Source organism: Amblyomma mixtum, chromosome 3, assembly GCF_055824585.1.
Source record: "Amblyomma mixtum isolate Tamu chromosome 3, ASM5582458v1, whole genome shotgun sequence".
Classification (NCBI taxonomy): domain Eukaryota; kingdom Metazoa; phylum Arthropoda; class Arachnida; order Ixodida; family Ixodidae; genus Amblyomma; species Amblyomma mixtum.
The window spans coordinates 218,783,296-218,802,610 of record NC_143014.1 but is presented as its reverse complement, the minus strand read 5'-3'; the positions used below and the strand labels follow the sequence as shown (position 1 = coordinate 218,802,610).

The 19,315-nt window shown below is 44.6% G+C and overlaps 1 non-coding gene across 1 annotated transcript; it reads left to right on the top strand.

Moving 5' to 3' along the window:
* Positions 1-6,441: 6,441 nt before the first annotated feature.
* Positions 6,442-6,513, top strand: TRNAP-UGG (transfer RNA proline (anticodon UGG)). Its single transcript has one exon. It is a non-coding gene; the product is annotated as a tRNA-Pro (tRNA).
* The last annotated feature ends 12,802 nt before the right edge of the window (positions 6,514-19,315 follow it).

Genomic DNA, 19,315 nt, shown 5'->3' with positions numbered 1-19,315 from the left:
TTTGCTCTTACATTTTTTTAACTGTAATTTTGCAGCGTGTACTAGGGATACCTTCTGACATCTAAAAGCTACTATAGCCTCCACAAATTCCTAGCGATTCATGATTGAAAGCGACCCCGGAGTAGTTTCTCATATTTTAGCTGCCCTTGTCGATGTCAGGTTCAGCAGGCTCTGGTACGTAATGCAGGTGTTGCACTTTTCAAGGTTAAACATTCAAAAGCTACAAGGATTTTCGCCGTTGTCTGAATGGGAGCGCTGCAGCCGGACCAACCTATTCAGAGAGGTACAAGAAGGAGGGCTGGTACTGGGCCATTTGTTTTTGCAGCAGCTGGTCAATCTTTTTTTGTTTTTCCGGGACACAAGAAACCCGTTTTTGCGCACCGTATGCCAGGTTCGGCTGCGGCGCCTGCTGCCGGAGTACGTAGTCTCTACTACTGAGGTTTACTTTAGGATCAGCGGCTTTTACCGGGAAATCGTAGCGAGTGTGAGATTCCTTTCAGCGCGGTTTTCAAATGATTTTCTGTCGACTGTGAAACGGAAGAAACTGTATCATGCTTTGTGCGATATAGCTTTCCAAGTGCCCTTGTACAGGGCCTTGTACAGTGGAGGCCCAGGCAGAAATGTTTTAAAGAGAGTTAAAAAAATGCAGTTGCCACCAGGAACAAAAACCTTCTTTTTTAAGCTGCACACCGGCACCTTTCCGGTTAAAATATTTTTAGAGGGAAAGGATTCATTTTTCCCAGGTCATATGCAGAAAGCCGGAAACAATAGACCGCGGTTTTTTACACTGTTGAGAAGGGGTTTTTTTGGGGATGTATTGCAGCGAACCCTAAATAAATAATTACCACTAGACCCGTATGGCATCCGATACTTATCTGTAGAAAATGAGGATGGGGTACCATCTGACTTTATAATGCTGATAGGCCTCCACTGTATATGACGCTCCAGAATAGCAGGCTACCATTGTGACAAAGACGCAAGATCAGCCCGAAATTACTTTCGGGAAAGCGTGGACTGCTTCCTGGCCATCCAGAAAGCCGCTGCGGAGCCTCCGGAGTGGCTCTCGAGACTAGAGCCGCTGTGCAATTTGCGCGTATTTTAATCTGACGAAGCCAGATTCACGCTGGCTGACCACGACAGCGCCGTGTGTATGTAAGTACATAGCGTTTAGTGTGCTTTATTAATCGTTTGTTTTGTTGAATGTTATGTATCAAATCCAGGCAATAAAGAAAAAAAGTCGATGTCAGGTTACTGCAGGCCATATCCCTTTTGATATGATTACTTACAGTGACAACTTGAAACTCTGCCTGTTAAAAGTCCATTCGCAGAACAAAACACAATGTGAATAAATAATTCTGGAAAGGCTACAGAACTGAAGCATTAAATAAAAACTTAAAGCTGAGAAACATGATGCAGGCAGTTGGTAAAAGCTGGATAATTATCATCCTAAAGCATAAGGCAACAAACTAAATAGAGCATAAGTTCACACGGCGAAGGCAGCAGTAAATAAAAATACTGTCCTCTCTACTAGCGGGATCATTATATTAACGAATTAGATGACAGTGCAAATCAATAAAAACAAGACCCTGTTAGACTGACAGGGCCACAGGGCCGGCTAATTTGGCTCGAGACGTTGTAAAACTGAAAGTATTCTTTCTAATTACAGCTTGAACCTCTCAATTTCAATTTTCTGAAAAGTCAGCGGACTTTTTTTGCGTTTATAAAAAACAAATCGGTTTCTTTCGCCAAATAATATTTCACACGGAAGGATTGTCCATTTTTTTCCGAGATATGTGGGGTGTAATTATGCGCGCAATACTCGCCTACCGGTCACGTCTTTTTTGGTAGCACCAGCCGTTCATTGCTGTACACTGCTGCCAAATAGTGCGAAGTATTTTGTGCTACTTTATTTGGTCCCCGAGTCGCCTCAGATTACAGGTAAGCAAAAGTGGACAGACCGCAAGAACTGTGACGGAATTTATTGTTTTATTAGGGTTAACATCTTAAAGCGACTCAGGCTATGAGGTACGCCGTAGTGAAGGGCTCCGGAAATTCCGACCACCTGGGGCTCTTTTATGTGCACTGACATCGCACAGTGCACGGGCCTGTAGAATTTAGCCTCCAACGAAATTCCGCTGCCGTGGCCGGCATCGAACCGGCGTCTTTCGGGTCAGCAGCCGAGCGCCGTAACCACTGAGCCACCGCGGCGGGTTTGTGTGACGGAACTGCTTGCCAGTGACATCTGACGCCACATGCCTTTCTTCGCGGTGCCCTTCTTATTCTTGTTGTCCTGCTCATCCAAGCATTGCCATGCTGCATACGTTTCTTGGCACAAAAGCCGCAAGGAGCCGCTCTTAGTTATCCCTAAAAAGCAGATTGGAGGATTTAATGAACACGTGTGAGCCCTTTTTCATTCGATCTTTAGTGTGAGCCGCTATGGCGACGAAGCTGTTAACGTGTCAGCAACATAAGAGAACACGATTCTTTCCTTGCTTTTGAGTGCAAATTCGCGCAGCAGGCTTGATATGTGCTGTCAGATGCAACGCGCGGCTTCCACTTTACCACTGAATCATTAGGTAGAGACGAATATATCGAGGAGGAAAATGAAAATTCTCTAAAAATTTTTCTTGCACTCCCCACTTTTGTTTACCTGCGATCTGGAGCAATCAGTGACTGAATGAGGGTGCGCAAAATGCGTCGCGGCGTCGCGATTGCCAATAAGAACTGAGAATCTGATCCTAAATCGCCATTTGAAACGCACTTTCCGGTTCATAGAGCAAGAAATCTCTTTCCGGGTCGCCGACTTGAATGCGTTATTAGACGCGTTAGACTGCCAATCCATCGTGCAGGCGGGTTGGCACCTCACTGTAAAAGCAAAGTAGTCTTTCTTCACTGTGGAGAAAATACCAAACATCAGTACAGCTAATATCGGCCTTCACCAATCTGGAGCTCATCGCTTTGACGCCGCGCTGCCGATCGGTTGCTCCACCACTGCGCAACGCAACTTGTACTGGACATTTCGTGATTCGCGCCCCTCTTCCTCGCGACCGTAAGCAGTAGATTAGCCGATCGCAGCACCAAAAGTTAGTTAAGCGTGGTAAGTCCACGAGCAAGAGTGAGGGCGACGTTTGTCGTCCCTCCAGGCACTCTCGCACAGAGTGCGCGGCGCTAAAGTCCCCCCTTGACGGGGTCCGAGAGTCACTAGACAGTGACTCTAACTATGGACGGACGTATGGAAGATAGGACCGTCCCCTTTGAAACGGGGTGGTGGCAGTTGGCACCATGTTGTGCTTTTCTGTCATTTTTGTTCTTTATATCTCCTCGCCCCTTTGCTCTAACACACTGCTCCTGCTTTTCTGCATATATCTGTCCTTCCTTTACACAAACCCCGATATATCAGTGCTGTGCATCTGGGTAACTCATGGAATTATCAGCACCTGATCAGTGCAATCACTGAAAATCCTCAGATTCGACTTAACTGCGTTAAAGTGAAGCCTATACCGTCTCTTCGTTCTCCACAAAAAGTTACCGGTGACTAATTATTCCTGGCTATCAACTTATAGTACAATAGAATACGTATAGATTATACTGCTGATATGCTGCTGTGCGACCTTTAAGCCTAGTCTGTGCGTTATTTTACAACCTGGGTAACTTTATTTTATCCTTCTTTCTATATTTATTATGAAAATCATAAGCAGAAGTGGTGATAAAGGACAGCCTTGCGTTAATCCTATAGTTACTTGACAGTTGCCCTGCTTCTTATGACTTCCAATGTAATTTCAACTTTATTATCTTGGTATGCTTCCTGTAGGAAATGAATTATCTTATGACCGATGCCTTCATCTTTCAAAATATTCGAGAGTAGTTTGCTATTTACCTTGATGTAAGCGCCGCATATGTCCAGGAACTCTCAGTACGGAGTCCTGTTTTCCGCCCTAGCTATTTCCATGGTTCGGGTAAGCACGAACATAATATCATCTAAGCACCTACTGCTTCTGTCGCCGCTCTGAAGTTCTCCGAGTATCTCATTACTTTCTGTCAATGTCTGCATATTCAATTTCGTCGCTTGCGTTGCTAGCCTGTAAAACAGATGTTTCAGGCAAGACTAAGAAATCCTCAAGAATATGGCTTTTTCTGCATAATATTATGAGTGTTGGCGTACACCATAAAACCGGTGATTCGTCTTGGGTAGTAAGCTGATCAACTAAATTTCAGTAATTAACTTATTTACTATTAGAGTTCAGCGCCTAGTTGCAGTTAGAGACTTGTAGCAAGTCGTTAGTAATTGCCATATCAGCTTTTAGGATATCGAAAATGCGAGTTCCCTTGGCTCTGTGGCTCGAAAAAATTTGTATTTTCTCTCTAGTTGCGTGCACTGGGAAGGTTATTTTGCCTGCATGCTTTTTTAAAGCTCATGCATTTTGGCACGATGTAGCTAAACTTTGTGCCCTCATCACGCGGAGGATATTCGCGTTTTCTGAATTACAAAAACTGATATCGCAATTGCTAACGACCGGCTACAAATCTCTAATTTCAACCAGTCGCTTAGCTGTAATAGTTAAAAAGTTAAGCATTAAAAACTGGTTAACGATCTTAATAATTGAGAAGATTCACCAGTTTTTCGGTGTCCGCCAACGCTCGCAAAACTATTCCCCAAAATTCATAGTTTTACCTCGGAAAGCATATCTTTCAAAACTGCTTAAAGTTGTAGCGTGCCATCGTGGTCCGGCAGCCGAAGACGACGACTGTCCCAGTACGCCTGCCAAGCACGCGCAGCCTGGATTTTCATGGCTGCTTAACTGCAAGGCCGGCGCAGCGCTGTTCCATCCCAGCCTGGCTGAGCGCGTCCAGCCGAATATATTTGTGGAGACCTGACGATGACTGGTGCCCACGATTCGTCTCCACAAAGTCTTCCCTGAAGCACATGATATAAAAGGTGTTAGCGTTGTCAGCCTGAAGGATTTTATGTTCGTCCTGGTCTCTTTCTCTTTATAAGTAAAATTCGTTCCACTCTGTCGGCAGCTTTCCGGAACTTGAACATTTATTTTCACTGTTTTCAATGCATTTAAAAATGTTTGCTTGATAATTGAAATAAGTGCATTAATGAGCTTGATTCAAATTTCGCCAAACCGGCGGTTGTGCCTTGAAGAATGTTTTCCTCCATCTTTTTTCAGTTAATATTGGTCAGTTCTGGTCTGTTCTACGCCATGCTGTCGTCTACTGTTTCTTTATTCGGGGAGAGTGCCCTAACATCGCTCCTAAATGACTCAGCTTTAACGGATGTAATGTATTTAACAGCGTCGTATTCCCTCAGCATCTTGAATCAGTTCCTGTTTTACATAGACAGCTTATATTACGCCTCGGTCTGTGTTTTTCTACCTTCGTTTTGTCTTTGCGCCCTAAATAATTCCGAATGAACCAAAACCATCTAGCCTAGCAGTTCTGCAGTGCAGTTCTCTTAAGCTTATAAGGTTCCAGAATTTTCGCCGCCCTTACTTACTTGCATCGCGAACTTCAGTCATCCAGCGATCAGCGGACTGGATTATATTACCCTAGACGGTAATCTGTACCTCCAGTTTCTTTTGTCAATAAGATTACCAATTTTGGACTATTTCCTCTGGAGGAGGCCGGTCCTTCTTCGCCTCTCTGTATACATCAGTCCTTCCCGCAGCTGCCATTACCAGGTTACGTTCAGCAACAAACTCTGGAAATTAATTTTTTGCCTCTTTTAGCACCGTCTTCATTGTCCTTCCTGGCAAACGTTCGACTCATAATCGCCAATCTCCTTTCATTCACTTCATTATAGCTTCGTTTTCTCCTTCTCATGTTTGAGTCACCAGCACTAGGTGCCTGTGTATACTCTCTATCTGTCTCCTAACTTCCGGTGCCTTCTTGCTGGTATTAGTCGGGCGTTATTGCCTCGTTCTTCTGCTGTCTCCGACAGTGATCACCTTTCTGGTGACAACCTTTATGCCCGTGTATTCAAGCATTGATTTGTGTAAATGCATAACCAACAAGCCCAACAAGCCATTGTGCTAGCCTTTCCGGCTTTACCGTTTTTCCATTAATCTCTATTGTTTCCATATTTCTTAGCTACCCAACGTGAATAGCTGTTTCGTTCAGGCCTTCTCGACCTGCCAAAAGGTAGTGGCACTGGATAAATTTTCATGGTAGTCGGCATAGCTTCGCATCTGTGCCCTTCTACGCCTTGCTTTGACCACATCTTTATGGCATTCATTGTAGGATGTAACGGTTGTGAAATTCTGAAAAAAAAAAAAGTTACGTGAACAATAAAGTGCAATAAAATAGCCGAAACGCTTATAGAATTTGAAGCAGCTGCATACAGCGACTGTCGCCTTAGCATTAAAAGCGAACGAAGCCGTCAAACTGGATTTCTTGATATTTCACACAAGTACGTGTTTTTTCATCGCCATTACACGTGGCCCGTTGGTCTAGGGGTATGATTCTCGCTTTGGGTGCGAGAGGTCCCGGGTTCAAATCCCGGACGGGCCCTTTCTTTTTCAATTTCTTACTTTAATTTCAAAAAGTGTGCTTGGGATACGTTTCACCCAAGAGCTAGAGCTACTATTGCCTCCAAGGATTCGTAGGGATAGACGACTCATAGCCATCGCCGGGTGGTTTCACAGTTTTTTGGTGCCCCTGGCGATGTCATGTTACTGCGCTGTCCCATCTTTTTGGTATTAATATTTGTCACAGTGCCAACTTCAAACGCCACGCACTAAAAGTGCGTTCCCAGAAAAAAAAAACACAATGAGAATGAATAATTCTGCAAGGGCTACTAAACCGCAGCACTAAAATAAACCAGTGTATTATGCAAAGTTTTAGAGCATGTGTTTTATACTAGTATTATGAATCATCTTAGTATACATTCATTATTAAATACTAATCAACATGGCTTTCGCAGTGGTTACTCGTGTGTCACCCAGCTTACCGAATTTGTACATGACCTGTCAAGTGCTTTAGATAAGGGATATTCTGTTGACTGTATTTTTCTAGATTTTAAGAAGGCCTTTGACGTTGTATCACATTCCTTATTAATACAAAAATTATACTGGTACAACATAAATGAGAACGTTATTAGGTGGATAAAGGAATATTTGAGCGTTAGGCGTCAATGTGTTGTTGTCAACGGGAAACAATCGCATGAGGTGGCTGTAACATCAGGGGTGCCTCAGGGATCCGTCTTGGGCCCATTACTGTTCATAATTTACATGAATGACATCTTTTCAGGTATTTCTTCATACATGCGTCTTTTTGCGGACGATTGTGTATTGTATAGAATTATTAACGATCAAAGTGACTGCGATGCATTACAACAGGATTTGTGTAAAGTGGCCCAGTGGTGTGAGAACTGGAGAATGCATATTAACTTACAAAAATCTGTACATATGTGTTTCACTAAAAAGAAGGTTCCCCATATTTTCACTTATAACATAAATAATAGCAGACTGCTTTCAGTGTTGGAATTTAAATATCTTGGTGTATATTTAACAAGTTCAATGTCTTGGCATCGTCACGTGCATTTCGTTACTGCCAAAGCCTGTCGTGTTTTAGGTTTCCTGCGACGTAACGCTAAACTTTTCCCTTTAAAGACTAAAGAACTGCTGTATAATACAAACGTTAGAAGCATACTTGAGTATGCTTGCACAGTCTGGGATCCGAAAACCTTGCTTGACGTTCAAAAGCTAGAAAGAGTTCAGAATTTGGCCGTTCGTTTTGTTTTCAATAACTATGGGCGATATTTTAGTGTAACGAGCGCGAAAAAATCTTTGGGTTGGGACTCACTTCAAAAACGTAGGAAAGTACTGCGTTTAAAATTATTTCATAATATATTTCATTCTAGAACTGGAATAGACAGAACCAAATATATAGCCAACCCTGATTACGTGTCTTTACGTAGAGATCATTCACTTAAAGTTAAAGAATACAGGTGCCGGACTGACCTTTTTAAAATGTCTTTTTTCCCCAAAACGGTTTCGGAATGGAACAAGCTGCCTGAGGAAGTAGTGTCCATATTATCAAATGATTCATTTTCTTCCATGCTGTGACATTTTTTTGTGTATAATAATTCCGTGTTCTTTCTATCTCATTGTTATCTTTTTTTTGTAACCACCTGCACGCGGTGGCATTTGTGTACTTTTTCTTCTACCCCCCCACTGTAATGCCAGCCAATGGCGCTGTGGGTATGATGATAAATAAATAAATAAATAAATAAAACTTAAAGCTGAGACACGTGATGCAAGCACTTGACAAAAACTGGATAGTGATCCTCCTAAGGCAACAAACTAAATACAGAATAAGTTCACTAGTCGAAGGCTAGCAGTAAATAAATTACTGCGGATGGTACTAGTGAGATCATTATACTAACGATTAGAGGACTCAGCAAGCCCATAAAAACAAGATCATTTTAGACTGACAAGGCTGGCTCATTTGGCTTGAGAAGTAAAAGTGATATTCTTAGTAATTAGGTCTTGACTCTCTCGGTTTCAATTTTATGAAAATTCAGCGAACGTTTTTTGGCGTTCATTAAAAAAAAACTCGGTGTCTTTCGCCGAATAATATTTCTTACGGAAGGATTGTCGACTTTTTTTCAGATATATGGGGCATCATTGTGCGTTCAATACTTGCCCACCGGTCAAGTCTTTTTTTGTTAGCACCCGTAGTTCATTGCTGTACACTGCTGAAAAATAGTGCGCAGTATTATGTTCTACTTCTCATGGTCACTGAGATGCCTCATGTCGCAAGGTAAACAAAAGTGGACAGACCACAGGAACTGGGGCGGAACTGCTTGCCAGGGACATCTGACGGTGCATGCCTATATACGCAGTGCGCCCTTCCTTTTCTTGCCGTCCTGCTCTTCCAGGCATTTCCGTGCGGCATGCGTTTTTTGGCACAAAAGCCGCAAGGGGCCGCTCTTTGTTTTCTCTGTCAAGCAGATTGGAGGTTTGAATTAACGCGTACGAGGCGTTTTTCATCCGATCTGTATTGTGAGCCGCTATCGCGGCGAAGGTGTTACACGTGTCAGCAACGTAAGAGAACACAATTCTTTCCTTGTTAGTGAGTGCAATTTCGCGCAACAGACTCGGTATGTGCTGTCAGAATCAACACGCGGATTCCACTTTACCCCTGAATCAATACGTAGAGACGAGTACATCAAGTAGGAAAACGAAAATTCTCCCAAATTTTTCGTGCGCTTTTCGTGCAGTTCTCGTACATTTCGTTGACCGCATTTAAGTGGTGTTTCTTCTATGAACAAACGGTTGTGTAATTTTGGAAACAAAAAAATGTAGGTTACGTGATCAGTATAGTGCGATAAAACAGACGCAACGCGTATAGAACTTTAAGGAGCTCTAAGGACTGTCGGCTACGCAATAAAACCGAAAGGAACCGTAACACTGGATTTCTGAATATTTTACACAAGTGCGTGTTTCTGCATCGTTGGTCCCCGTGGCCCGTTGGTCTATTGCCTGCAGCAACATTCGGCTAAAATGAATTCTGGGCGAAACAACGTGTTCAACGTTGCGGTCTTGCCTGCGCGTTTTCCAAAAGCTATGAATTCTAATCAGAAGAATCATATCATAGGGTTTCGAGTCAGGTTGGGAAACAACAAGGAAAGAACTGTAGGAATTTAGGAGAAAATTTTTCTGTAGCGTCCTCTGCAATACATCCGATAACAAAATCGCGTGTTTGCAGTCTGTAAAACAATGTTCAATTGTTTCAGGCACATTGCTCAAGCGACCGTTACAGAAGACAAAAATGTTTTTCTATCGGGCCACGTGTTGAAAGGTAGAGTTTCGGTGTGTAATTTATAGAAAAATGTTTTGGTGCAAGAGGAAATTGGCATTTTACGCACTCGCTTTAAAACATCATGACCCATGAGACCAAAGTTTACAAGGAATTAGACTTTTTTACCGGATTGGTTTCCTCTCCTGATGCGCTGTATATCCTTAACCACATTTTAGTTCTAATATGTTTACTATCATGTTTGTGCTATGTAGCGCCTACCTAGGTGCTCTGTAAATAGTTTTTTTTTTGTGTGTGTAAACACACACATATATACCGTATTGTGCGTTTTTATCGTAAAGACTTTCAAAATTTTTCTTACCCCAACCGCTGGCTCGTTTGCGGTCAAAATGCACACAGAGCTTGCGTATTATGGTAAATTTTGTATCGTAGCAAGTTTTACAACGGTACTTGGTTAGTTGAACCGTGCATGATGCAAAAGCGTAATCGTCTGCGTCGAGATCGGCGAACTGAAGCCCAAAACACCGAGTTTTTGCTCAAGGGCGGGAGTAGCGCCCTCTGTCTTCCACAACGAAATTAAACAAGGAAAACACAGCTCAGGACTTCGCGACATCGTCCTCCGACTCTTTAGGGAAGCCACGAAAGCAGACGATTAAGCTGAATTGGATAAAGCCATTGGACGAAAAAAAGACGTGAAACAATATTCTTTTAACGGCACAGCCTCGTTAAAATAGGTGTTTCTGGCTTTTTTCCCGCTCAGTTGGTCGGAAATCTTCGAAGCGCTTCAGATGATGCAGACGAAAAGGCCGGAACGGCGTTTTCAAAGCGCCCGCGCTCCTTGCAACGTTCGCCTTGGCGCCTTGGCGCCTTGTGACGCTTTCCACTGAAGAAAACAGATGGCGCTACTGGCGCCCTTCAGCAAAAACCACTGATCTCCACTAGGTGGCTGCATGGAGGAAAAAAAACTAAGGAGGGAGCGTGACGTCACGCGGCCAGCGTTCGCAAGCCGAGTTGTTTTGAAGTCGTTTTCTCCCTCAGTTTTTCGCTCTCCGAGGCAGTCCTTTATGTTTTGATTCTGGTATGTTTTAGTGCGCGCGTATGCGCGACCCGCGGCGCGGGCGTCTACAGCAAGGAAGTTGATCTACAGTTAGTCTGCCGCGCTAATCGGCGCATGCGCGCGCTCAGCGGGGCTAGACTTTACCGTACGCTATCACGTGGTGTGATCACGGGGGGACACACTCTCTTTTTTTTTGCTATATCTTTACTTGTTTAGACTAGGCTTCAAGGCTGTCGCCGGACGCTCCCTCCTTAGTTTTTTTTCCTCCATGGGTGGCTGGATGCCGCATTCCCGCTTTCTGAGACGAGCGCGAGAGAAACCACCGGAAGTTGGACGGCTTGTCCCGGAAGTCGGGTGTCTGCTGTGTATTTCAATGCAAAAAGTCGCGTCTTTCGCGCTTTCGTTCCCAGTTTTTTGCGTTGTTCTCGTCTAATGTCTGCTGTTATATGAAAGGAAAAAGAAAGCTGAATGCGAGAAATGTGAACATTGTGTGCAGAACCCTGTAATTTCAAAGAAACAGAAGAAAACAGGCGTGCAGGTCTCACCCTGCCGCGGCAAAGGAGTACGTGCATTAAACACTATGTTCTTTTCTGGTTCTTGTCTTCCGAGCGTGAAGGAGAAGTAGTGGAATGATGATGAGGCTAGGTCATCATAAAACCGAATTTTCGTGCAGCAAAGAAAAGGCACAGAGCGAGAGGAACGACTGACAAGAAAGAGGAATGCTGCAGCACGCGTGAGAAGCGCTGTTAGAAGTCAACTGAACCAAGCGCCACGAATTAAAGCCCATTCAGGCTTAACTTGCTCCAATGCGAAGCAGTACATGACACGCTCCGTCGAAAAAGCAGTACCATACCTTTTGGAGGCGCTAATGCGAACCAACTAAACACCGTCGACACCTCACAAGCTAGTAGCCTAGCCATCGCTCCGGTTCGGTCAAAACATAATTCGGTAAAATGGTCACTGCAAAGTCGGCTGCCTGGTGGATGTTTCCACCTGTTCTTTCTTATATTTATTCCCATTGATAGCATAACTTGGGCTTGAGTGTGGGAACAAGCATCACAGTAAAGAGCAGAGTAGGCGAAGCTAGGCAAACGAGACGACACCGAGCCGAGTAGAGGAGGTTCCATACTTGCTGCGTGTAGCGACGTCCTATCGTCTGCTAGTGTCGTCCCATTGCGATGCAATTTACCTTTATTTTTGAAACGTCTTTCCCGAAGACTTCGCTGGTCTCCTCAGTCAGTTGACGGCACAACAGGTAGGCATTGTCATGTAAAAAGACGAGAACGACGAAAAGACGAAATGCTAAGTAGGAAAACAAAACTGGATGCCTCAAGGCAGACTTCACGAATAAAAAAAAACTGCTGAGGTCCGATTTCATGCACTGCCAAAGGCTGACTTCCGGCACAAGGCAACTTACTTCCGGTGGCTTCACTTTCGTGTGCCCGATGCGGCATCCAGCTCCCCTAGTGGAGATCAGTGGCAAAAAACTCGGTGTTTTGGGTTTCGGTTTGCCGATCTCGACGCAGACGCTTACGCTTTTGTATCATGCACGGCTCAACTAAGTAAGTACCGTTGTAAAACTTGCTACGATACAAAAGTTACCATAATACGCAAGCATGTGCGCAGTTTCACCGCCAACGAGCCAGCAGTGGAAGTAAGAAAATTTTTGAAAATCTTTACGATAAAAACGCACCATACGGTGTATATATCCTTACTGTACAAAACCATGTAAATAAATACCATGGAAGAAAAGAAAAGTGGCCCGTTGGTCTAGGGGTATTATTCTCGCTTTGGGTGCGAGAGGTCCCGGGTTTAAATCCTGGACGGGCCCTTTGTTGCTTTTGTTTATATTTACTGCAATTTCCAAAAATGTGCTAGGAATACCCTTCCACATCTAAGAACTAGTTTTACCTCGACGTACTCCTACGGATTGATGAATCCTATTAGCCAGCACGGGGTGGTTTCAAAGGTTTTTGCTGACCCTAGAGATGTCAAGTTACGGCACGCCATCTCTTTTTTACGCGATAACGCATGCAGCTGGTTCCGTTGAAACGCTGTCGGCGTAGCCGTAGTCGGCACCGCGTGTCAGAAATAATCGGGGGCTGCCTAAAACAAATCGTATCATGGTAATTTGTGCTTCTAGTGACTGATGATTGATCGGTGTGCCATAGGCGATGACGCAATAATTAAATCGGTTAAATGAATTGATCCATTGATAATTAAAGAAATAAAAAACGAAAAATTGGAAAGGTGGCTTCAACGGTCTCAAAATGCTCACAACGAAAACCCAGTGCTTGATGATGATAATTAAGGAAATTTATGGTGTGTAATTTATAAACTCATCAACTGAAAGAATTAAAGGAAGAAGAATGTGCTCAAAAGTGCCAAACTGCTTCGAATGGAAAGCACAACCCACTACGCTATCGCGTCCAACACTTAAGGCGGAGCTTAAGTGTCCTCTCCAATTTTTTATAAATCCTTATCCTACTTAAAACTTCAACGCTACGTATTAAATATGCATTGGAAGAACAAAAATGAATAGTTCCGAAACAGTTACAGAAAAGAAGCAGTAAAAAAAAAATTAAAGATGTGGAACTGATGCAGGCAGTTGAGAAGAACTTGAAAATGAACTTCCTAAGGCAAGAAACTAGGAAAGCATAAACTCACGTGACCAACGCTAGCAATAAATAAAAATGATGCAAACGCTACAACTGGGATAATTACCGTAACGAATTAGATGGCTGAGCACACCAATAAAAACAAGATCCTCTTCGACTGCCAGGGCCACAGGGCCGGCTAATTTAGCTTGAGACGTTGTAAAAGTGAAAGTATTTTTTCTACTTCGGAGTTGAACCTCTCTATCAGCGGACTTTTTTTCCTAGTTTATATAATAGAGAAATGGTTTCTTTAAGCGAAATTTATATCCTACGGAAATATTCTCGACTTTTTTTCAGGGATACATAGGGTATTCTTGTTCGCTGAATACTTACGTGCCAGTCATGTCCTTCTTGTTAGCACTATTAGTTGATTGGTGTACACTGCTGCCAAATAGTGCGAAGTATTTTGTGCTACTTCGTTTGGTCACTGCGTTGCCCCAGATCATAGGCAAACGAAAGAGGACAGACTACAGGAACTGTGATGAAGCTGCTTGATAGTGACACATGACGGCGCGTGCCTTTATGCAATGATCACCCTTCCTATTCTTGGTGTCGTGCTGGCCCGCACATTTCCCTGCTGCATGCGTGTTCTGGCACAAAATTCGCAAGAGACCGCTCTTTTGTTTTTCGCTGACAAGCATATTGTAGGACTGAATTAACGCGTACGAGCCGTTTTTCATTAGATCTGTATTGCGAGCCACTATTCCGGCGAAGCTGTTACATATGTCAAGAACTAAAGAGCACACTGTTATTTCCTTGTTTCCTAGTGAAAGTTCGCACAACAAGCTTGATATCTGCTGTAGGTTGCAACGCACGGCCTCCACTCTACCCCTGAATCATTAGGTAGCCACGAATACATCTAGGAGGAAAACAGAAATTCGGTCAGATTTTTTGCGGTCTCTCCACTTTTGCTCACCTACGACCTAGAGCAACTCACTGAGCATATGAGAGAGCACAAAATACGCCACTGAGTCGTGGTTGCAAATCAGAACTTAGGATCTGATCCCATGTCGCCCTTTGAAACGAGCTTTCGGGTTGATGGATCAAGAAAGCTCTTTCCGGATCGCGGACTGTAGTACGCAATTAGTTGCGTTAGACGGCTAAACCATCGTGCAGGGAAATTCTCAACTAATCAAACTACTGTTTCTTCAGAATAGATAAACTACCAAACATCGGTACATTTAATATCGGCCTTTACTAGTCTGTGGCTCATTGGTTTGGCGCTGCGCTACCGTTCGGTTGGTCCTGGACACTTTGCGATTCGCGCTCGTCTTCCTCGCGACCTTCAGCAGAAGAGTAGCCGAACGCCGCGCCAAAAATGTTATCGAGCGTGATAAGCACACGAGCGTGAACACCGCACCAACAATTTCTCGAGCGTGATAAGTACACGAGCGTGAGAGAGGGCGAAGTTTGTCGTCATTCGAATGCTCGAAGCACTCTCGCGGAGCGCGCGTCGCTTAAGGGCCCTCCTTACGTCACCCGAGATTCTCTGGACTGTGCCTCTTTGCTGCTGCCCCGAAAGACGCGGGTTCGATCCCGGCCGCGGCGGCTGAATTTCGATGGAGGCGAAATTCAAGTGGCCCGTGTGCTGTGCGGTGTCAGCGCACGTTAAAGAACCCCAGGTGGTCAAAATTTCCGGAGCCCTTCACTACGGCGTTCCTCCTAGCCTGAGTCGTTTTGGGACGTTAAATTCTAATAAATCAAACCAATAACTGAAATATATTTCCTTACTTGAAACTTGGGAAAAAATACCACCTAGGCGCAAATAATTTCACAAGGACAAAAAGGGACGAGGAGACAACGGACAGGCGCCATCCGTTGTCTCCTCGTCTCTTTTTGTCCTTGTGAAATTATTTGCGCCTAATTGTTTTTTCCCCAGGTTTCAAGATGCAAAACCAACTAGGCCGTCAGCATGCCTTACTGAACTATATTTCCTTACGTCTGAAAACGATATACACGCATGCCGAGGGGTCAAACAGCAGCTGGCGACTGCCATTCGACCTCGGAACCCCAGCGGCGGCTCATGTTGAGGCATCCTAAAGCGGAAAAGTTATCTCTTTGGAAGCTGCAGCTTGCTTGCAATACGGGTTCTGGCTTATCAAGGATTCAAGCTACCCTGACAGGGCAGCGGCGGACGAGCGCGAGTGTGGCCGCGACAACACCACAGCTCCGCTCGCTCTGTAGCACACAGGAAACCGCTGTTCAGCAAACGCCTTGTCCAACATGAAGTGTAAAGAATGCATGAAGTGTAAAGGATAAAGTTTGGTTTGGTTTGGTTTATTGGGGTTTAACGTCCCAAAGCGACTGAGGCTATGAGAGACGCCGTAGTGAAGGGCTCCGGAAATTTCGACCACCTGGGGTTCTTTAACGTTCACTGACTTCGCACAGCACACGGGCCTCTGGAATTTCGCCTTCAAGAAATTCAGCCGCCGCGGCTGGGATCGAACCCGCGTCTTTCGGGTCAGCAGCCGAGCGCCGTAACCACTGAGCCACCCCGGCGGATAAAAGGATGAAGTGTAAAGGAAGTGTAAAGGGGCATTTAAGCGCGCCTATAAATCATACGCTGCCGCGGAAAAGTTACAACGTGAATCTAAGCCCGTGGTAGACGGCAGAAGGCACAATCTGCAGCCCGAGGGTGTACCTCCCGGAGCCGGATTCTCGCATGGTTGCTTTTTCCCAGACAGTCGGCTTCGGCTCGCGCGATTGGCCGGCGCGTCGACTGTCATGAGGAAGGACAATGGCGCAAGCCGAAATCAACTACGCGAAAATTCTCCCCCAGCTCTCACGTCGCTCGACCTTAGCTTGGTAAATTACTGCTTCCGTTAACTGCGACTGCTACACCGCTATCTCAGCTCGTTCTTCAGCTTAGTGCGCGCACCGCGGGCGGTCGTCGTTGCGAGTTGTCAGCGGCGTTTTTGGCACCGGCAGATCTTTTCCTCTTTTATTGGTGTCAGGTGACGGTACGGGGAGGTTAGTATTGCAGTGCCGCCAGCCTTCGACTCAGCTTTGCTAATCTGTTGGCAGGTGCACAAGTTGCCGACAGCGGCCTTGCTATCGCCTTGTCACTGGCAAATGTCTGCCAGCGCGCCACAAAACATGTCAGCACCGCCAGGATTACTGCACCGACGAGCATAATTCGCGCACACGACGAACGAACGAGCGCAGATAGCTGTGCTGCAGCGGCAAGCAGGCGCCACAAATCACCGGGCGGTCAGGGAATACCAGAGAATGCGAACCTCCGTACCGTTTGTTGCTCGCTAGGCGGCGCTGAGTGGACCCAAAGAGAGCGAAATGGTTAGAAATAGAACACAACTTAAAGAAGAAATAGGTGTATGCGTTCTGAGCGAGACACATTTCAGGTATATGGAAGAACCACCGTTTATCGATGGCTAAGTCTGGGAGGGGTGAAATAGAACGACAACGGGGAAGGGGCAGGGGTTGTTTTGTATTATACACCAAGGAACAAATGGGCGAAGAATAAAATCAACCTGCACAAGAACATGTCTGGCCATCAGGAACAACTGCATGCAAAATGACGCTGCTAAAGAGGCACCTTAATTATGTACAGGTGACGGCAGAAAAGAAAGTAATGATCTAGTAAAATGTCTCAATCACGATATGAAACAGTTTAGAGCCAGCGCTGAGATACTTGGGGGATATTAATGGCCATATCGAGGATCTAGATAGCTGCACAGCATCTGGAAGTTACTGCTAGTGTCAGTGAGCAGACCCACCCAGTTATTGTAATCTTGGAACCTAAATGTGAAGGAACAGGAATAACTAAGAAGGAAGAATAGGAATTTAGAAGACCATTGACTGCAGTCTAATGTTGCAGTGAACCTATACTTGGTTTTGTTGTTTGTAAACAAAGTTGGGTGCTGCTGATGATACAACCTCAAAGCACTTCCGGTATAATTGGCAAGGATAGAAACTTCGGCGAGTCGATAACTGTGATCTATGGTAATTGAGGTAGAGCAAAACGGCCCAAGGTATAGAGAAAGGCGCACACAACACAGGCGTTATGTTTTTGAAGGGCGAGGCTTACAGTACAATAGAACGTCGATGCCATCGGAGCGCTTGTGTTGCATGCGTCTTTCTCTGTCCCTTGTGCCGTTTTGCGCTACCTCACTTACCATGGCTTCCGGTATCAATGGCGCGGTGTTTGAAAAAGTTTTGGGTCGGTGCAGACGACGCGTGACGCGCAGCAGTCGAGAAAGCGCTGATGCAGACGAGGCGTGTCTCGCTGGTTTTGGTAAGGCAGCGCAGCAAGCGAAGCATTTCGTGCAGTTTTTGATCAGGCGCCGGCGCAGGTTCCGCGCCAGCTTTCCAATAAACAGGAAGTGCTCTAGTGCTGAATCGCAGTATTGCCAGAACAAAAAACGTTCGACAAACCATGTTTAGTAAACTCACCAAAATGAAAACAGACGCGGTCGCGAAGTGGAGCTTTGGTAGTGGTTAAAAACGTATTATTCTGACATCGGACGCCTGATTAAAGAGAAGTGCAGGAAACAAGGATAGGAGACGCCGATTAGAGCGGTGAACAATAGAAAAGAGCCATTTGGAAGAGAGACTCCAAAATCAAACAAACGTCACCAGCTGCTTGAAAGGAACTTGAAGAACACATCACGAGCTAGTTGGTTTTCCATGACACGAAAACAGCGCAAACTACACAAAGGACGCAGAAAGGGGAGACGAGACACAGCGCCTGTGTCTGGTCTCCCCTTTCTGCGTCCTTTGTGTAGTTTGCGCTGTTTTCGTGCTTGAAAGGAACTATAGGGAGACATGAAGCTAGGGGTATATGGTAATTAAGGAGGCCATCGAACAACGACAGGTGGCTTCTAGAGAAGACAGAGAAGTGGCGAAAGTTCAGCTTTCTCAAGAGAAAAAACACCAAAGATGGGAATCTTATGCACCAAAGAAACAAAAGAAAGCAGCGACGAGGCTCTTTCCTGCAGTGTAGTGAGAGTAGGGGGCAACCATGACCGATGCTGCAGCCTTCAACTTCAAGCATTTTTTCTTGACTAAAAGGAAACAGGCACCGATAAAAATTTCTGAGCGAAATCACAACGAAACGGGCTCTCAGTTTAAGGGTGTTTTGCATTTTTGCAGCTAGCACCTCAGTATGAAATTTTCGACCTAGTACGCAGCACAACGCAATTTTTGTAATTTTGTCATTTTTTTCTGAACGTTATTACTTTATTACTTTATTACTTTGGCGTAAATATTTTTTCGAAGTAGTACATGTTGTGGCGAGCCGATCAAAAGTTTTATATTGCTCGTGAATTTTCCATGCAGTTAAAGAAAAGGTCCGAATCTGATGCGTCTCGAGTTAAAAAACGAAGAAAACAAACATGAAAATCCCTTTACTGGTAATTTCTTGATGCTTGATTAAAAATTACAACTCATATGCATTGTTCCTAAAAATTTAGAGTACAAAAAAGGTTTTTTTATTTCTTTTTCGCCGACCTATTTCTGCACTAATCAGTATAATTCCAAGAGCTGTCACATGACAAGAAAATTTTTTCACCCGAGAGATACTAAGGCAAATTGCATTCGACATATTAAAAACACTAGCTTTTAAACAGAAATAGGAGAGGATTCAGCGCAAAGAATGGTGCGCTTGGCGTGGAATGAACCAATTGCTTGGGAAGGGCTAAGAAGTGCAACTGCAGTCGAGGTAAATATATATGATTAAGGCGGGGTTGACCGTTATCACCGCTGCTGTTCATGATTTATATATGATAAATGTAGGAAGAAGATCGCACTAGAGTGACCTAGGCCTTACTCGGTCTTCAAATTAGGCGGAATGGTCGTATAACAGCGGTTCATGGGATTA